Here is a 5,867-nt window from a genome sequence, read left to right as displayed (position 1 = left end):
TCTAGGCCTATGTATATCCCCAAACCCCCTTCCTTATGTAACTGTTCTTTCTAGAGGTGGCCTCCAAAAATCGAAAACTGAAAAAAAAAATATTGATTTGGTTTTGACATTTCAAAAATCAAACCGAACCGAATGAGATATTGTGGAAATATTATTCCTCGAACACAATGAGTTCACCTATGGTACAAGGAAATAAATTAAGGAGAAGAATATGGAGATTATGATTCTACTTTAACCCCCTCTGGCAAGTAGGAGCAAAGAAGAACGTGATGAGGCTTATAACAGCCTTGGTGAGAAGATTAGTAGAAGAAATGAAGCAAACCCATGACAACCAAGGATCAACCTTTTCCTAAAAAAAAATGATAATCAAGCTCAATGCAGTGAATGGGGAGCGATAAACCAGATTGTCAAACATGTAGGTAGCACTCAAGTTGGCACCCAATTCCTAAAGATGATAACAAATCCAAGTAGTCTCTACACAAACATGGGATAGAGAATGATACTTAATTTCGGTCCTAGAGCGTGAAACCATAGGTTGCTTCTTGGAAGACCAAGAGATATTAGAACCCAAATACACAAGGTACCCAACAATAGAATGACGAGCATCAGGACTACCGGCTCAATTGACATCAGAGTAGGTAGAAAGTGTGGTGGAAGATGGATGAGGCCAGAAGTGCAAGCCATTGACATACCAAAGGATGCGTTTGGTAGCAAACATATGAGTAGTGTAGGGAGAACTAGAGACCATGTCTTAGCCAAACTAGAGACCATGTTTGATTATGGAGTAGAGAATCGATCTCCTCTGCCATAACAAAACGCCATTAGGGATGCTTGACAACCTACATAAAATATGTAGGTTTATCGGAAGTAATAGTGACTAATAAAGCATGGGGAAATGGATACTACATTGGACCATCAGTGCGGGTTTGGAGCTTAGAAATGCCATTGGGAAGCCGAGTAATTGTAGGATGAAAGGATTGAGAGTGCATGGCTTAAGAAGGATGACCTAGAGGTGAAGAATGGACTTGGGCTGAAGTGGGCTCACAAGCTTGTAACTATTAATCTATAGCACTAATGGACCGTGCAAGGAAGGGAGGCTCAGTTGGGGTCGAGGAGATTAGATCAGCTAAAGCCGACAACATAGCAAGAGTCGTGTACCGTTGAGGAATGGTTCAGCCTAAGTTGTTAGGCAAGCCAAAAACTGATTATGTTGGCACAAAGTGGGCTTACTAAGGGAAGTGTAGACCCTTATGTGCTAATGGGCTAGAGGGAGCTAGTAGAACAAAAGGCAAGCTAGAAGGGACAAGTTAGGGTTCCTTAGTAGTGAGTTGAGGGAAAAGTTTATACTTGGTATACTTTAGAGATGATGTAACTTGCAATTCTTTATAAGAAAATATATCTTAAATAAAACTTGACATGAGACATAGACACAACCAGTTGTGAGATCTAAACACCTATAACCTTTATATCGAGGACTGTAACCAACAAAGACAAGCGACTGAGATGACTATCTAATTTATGGGAGTTGTAGGCTTCTAATTAGGGAAATCAAAGACAACTAAAGACACGTAGATGAGAGTAGGTGGGAGGGTAACCATAAATAATGGTGTATAGGGTGGACCAATCTAGAAAGAGTGAGGGCAGAAGATTGATTAAATTAATGGCCTTACATGCAATCTTAACCCACAAAGAATGAGTGAGGTGAGCTGTAAGAATAAAGGCCGAATAATGTAACCAATGTGACGATGTTTTCATTCGGCAAGCCCATTTTGTTATGGCATATGAGGACAAGAAAAGTGTTGTTGGATTACAAAATTATTACAATATTCAGCAAATGCACCATTGACATATTCAGTTTTATTGTCACTTTGTAAAAATTGAATAATAGCCCAAAAAATTATGGGCCATGGTCACAAAAGATTGAAAATACAAAAGCATAAAGCAGAAGATTGATTATTATCATGTAAATGAAATGAACATGAGACATCCATACAAAAGGAATTATCTAATTTAATGGAATGATCTAAACTTGAAAGGAGACAAGACATGACTGGGAAGGACGGATGACCGAGACGATTATTTCAGGTGGTGGAGGAGACAACAACAAGAGATTGGGGTGGAGATGGAAGTTGTGGAGAGCCCATCTTTACATGGGCCCTGAAACAAGAGATAAACAGTCTGTTAGTCATAAATCAGATGAAAATTGGGGGCAAACAAAAACAAGACAAGATTATCGTTGGTGAAACAGGTAACATATACTAAAAATTTTCAAAGTGAGGGTATTAGAAAATCATTGTGAAGATGAAACCAAGAGGACCTTAAAAAGTAAGGAATGTTACCCGTATGCAAGATTTGCATATTATCATAATTACTTGAGGAGAAGAAATTGGGCTCATTATATGATTAGGCATTATGCAGCATAGAGGAGTGCCCTGTCATATGGTAAGTAGAACCAGTGTCCCATACGGGATTAGAAGCGTGAACAAAGTGAGCACCAGCGAATGGATGAGCAGTAGAGAGGCCTTATAATTGGTGAAGACAATTGGTTGTAAGATGCTGAGTAGTATTGCAGGTAGGACACCAATAGGGCCCAAGAAGGCTAGCTGGAAAATTAGGCCATGGGGCAGATGAAAATGAGGTGTGAAATTAGGCTAGGGAGACAAGGGGCCTACAAAGGCAGACTAGATAGGCTCAAAAGCCCAAGGTTTGGCCAATGGTGCTGAAAACCCCATAGCGGGGTCTTTGGGTGCTACTAGTGCTTGCCACCACCATTATGATTGCTATTATTGCTGCGAAAAGAACCACTACCACCACCAAGACGATTCCCACCAGTTGAGGACCTAAATGAGGTGTTCCTAGAGGAAGGGGTGGCTGGACCTGCTTGATAAGGAAAAAAGGCCGAGAGCTTGGTCTAAATTAAAGGCAAAAGATGACTTAAAATTGTGTTATTCAAAGGTGAGAAGTTTGTAGCGAAGGTCGGTAAACATAGGAAAAGAACTATTGATAATTGTCATATTGAACATCTTTATTCGGAACCAAGGCTGCGAAGAACAGCAAGAATGAGATCTTTATCGACTACCGGTTGATTAATGAAAGCAAAATTGTCAACAATGGACTTGGCATGTTGTAGGTAAGCATTAAGAGATTGGGAACATTTGGACATGTCAAGGAGTTGGAAACAAAGGTTGGCCTTTTTAGCAAGAGAACTCTAAGAAGAGTGAGTTTGAAGGCAATTCCAAACGGGCTGCACAATGTCATAATGAATTGTGAGAGATAACAGATTCAGAGATAACACTAGTAAGAATACTGAACACCAAATGTTCTTGCTGAATCCAAAAATGATAAGCGGGATTCAGAATAAGGGGAGCATGATCGCCATCCGTTTCTTTGTATGTGGGTTTAGGTATCGTAGCAGAGGGAATATGATGAGAACCATTATCAAATTTCTATAGGTTATGGCGAACAAGGAACAACTTCATCTGGCGAAAGCCATGCATGGTAATTAGATTCGGTGAGTTTGAAAAAGTGGGTGGTGTGGGGGTTGAGGAGAGAAGAGGAAGAACAGGAGGAGGAAAAGGAAGAGAAGGAAAAGGAAGCCATGATCAGAGGCGGCAAGAAAACCCTAGACCTAGACGCTGGGTACAACAGAAGAAAAAAATGTTTTTTTTTTTTAACAAATGATATTATCTATACCAAAGGGAGGGAGGGAGAGTAAGCTTAGCCTCACAATGGGCTAGCAATAATGTGGTTCAAATTCACCTTTGGCAAGAATCAAACCTAAAACCTCTCACTTATAAGTAAAGAAGAATACCATTAGACCGTAGTACTAAGTGGCAAAAGTATGTTGAATTTGGTGAGAGAGAAAAAAAACCCCTAGGACCTAGTTAGGCAGATACGATGTAGAAATATTATTCCTTGAAAAGGTGTGTATAAATCTTTACAATATGTAGGGCATTACATAACCCATATAGGGTATTACCTAAAAATATACTTACAATTGAATTGACCTATAATACAAGGAAATATAAATTAAGGAGAATAATCTAGAGATGATGATTCTACTGTAACATATATCAATTAATATTTTAATTTATTTATTTATGTTGGATATTTATTTTTCAAGCCTTATTCCAAGTTATCTGATACCAAATTTCAATCCAAGGCTAAGTAAACCTAACTTTAAGCCCAAATATGTTAAAAGCCTTATTCTCTAAATTTTTATTTTTGTTTTGATAATTAGTTGATATATCACCAGTGTTTGAAATATCAATAGAGGTGAGATATCGATATGCAAATTTATGAAAATATCAATGGATGTACTGATATTGGTTGTCTTTGACGGAAATTATGAAAATTTGCAATAGGTAGATATATCAAATCTTTAGATTTAGTCAAAATTAGAGAAAAATTTCTCAAATCTGCAATGGACTCCATCAAATCTTCTGTAGTGAGCAGTAAATATAATTGATATTCATTGATTTTTCTATATCTCACCGATATGGGGTGAAGTTTGTATTTCAAACCTCCTCCCTCTTTTCTATCGATCATTAATTTTTCGAATATATAGATAGAAATATCAACAATTTCGTAAATATTTTAAAGAACGTATATCACTAGCCACTAGTGATAAGCTCATATTTATATATAATTTACATCAAATTCACTTGTCTTTTCTTAGTTAGTTCCTTATATTTTTGAGCTATTTACTTTGTTTTTGTGTTTTCTAGGATTTGTCAAGCAAAGAAAAGAAAAATAGCACAAGTTGGATATTAAGTAACAAATTCGTCAAAACTGCCTGTGCAGGTCAGCTGACTTTGAAAGCAAGTTGTGAACAGCTCAAAATGAATTAGAGAATGAGCCTTATATGCTTGGAAAGCTACGGATGTCTATTTTCTGAAGCATTTCGTGGATTGTTAATATCATTTTTGTAGAAGACGTTATGGCCGTTTTAACACTGAAAGGTTCACAAGAGACTGGGCAGTTTGTAACTGCAATGAAAGCAATAAACCCAATAAATCTAGCAGCCAAAACTGATGCAGCCAAGAACAAGCCAACTGATACCTACTCAAATATCAGAGGAAATGGAAATAAAGATGAGGATTAAGTGGGAGTAATTGGCATAAAGGCTACCCAAAGAGTTACAATTGTTTTACCATTTCCTCCCACTTATTGCCATCACTAAATGGCTATTAGTGGGTGAGTTAAGGAGAAGAAAATGGGGTAGCAAGTTAAAAAAGGAAAAGGGTGCAGGTTGCAGGGTTGGAGAAAGAAGAGAAAGAAAAAAAATAGAAAAGAAAGAGGACAAGGCAGCTTTGCGGAAAGGCAGGAAAGAAAGGAGGAAATCTTGGCATTCTCTTCTCTCGGTTTTATCTTCTCAAACTCATGTCTTTCTTTTGGTTTTATTTGATAATAATGTGTAACTAAATTTTTAGTAGTTAGGGGTTGTTTTGAAGCCCCGAATATGATTGCAAGTTTGTTATGACATTTTGTTTGAATTACTTTTACGAATGGATGAAAATTGATTCACTACTTGTCTCATTGATGAATTCTTTATGTGTTTTCTAAGGATGCATACTTAGTAAGCATATCTAGGATTCTAACGCTATGAATATGTGTGTGTCTGCCCTTGTCGAATGAGGACCTACATATGTTCTAGAGTAGTACTTGTTAATTGCGATTAACATGTGAACCAATTTCTAGGATAAGTAAGACAACGCCAGTACTCACGATGCCTTGTGATGACTCAAACTCTTTTTGTTCTTAATGATTTCTACTTGTTAAATCTATGAACACGTCATTTTAGATTGCATGCTAGGGACTAAGTTAAGTTGAAAACGCCATTCTCTTAACATACTACATAAGAAAGA

Source organism: Malus domestica, chromosome 15, assembly GCF_042453785.1.
Source record: "Malus domestica chromosome 15, GDT2T_hap1".
In the NCBI taxonomy this organism is placed as follows: domain Eukaryota; kingdom Viridiplantae; phylum Streptophyta; class Magnoliopsida; order Rosales; family Rosaceae; genus Malus; species Malus domestica.
Note: the sequence above shows the minus strand (reverse complement) of the source record.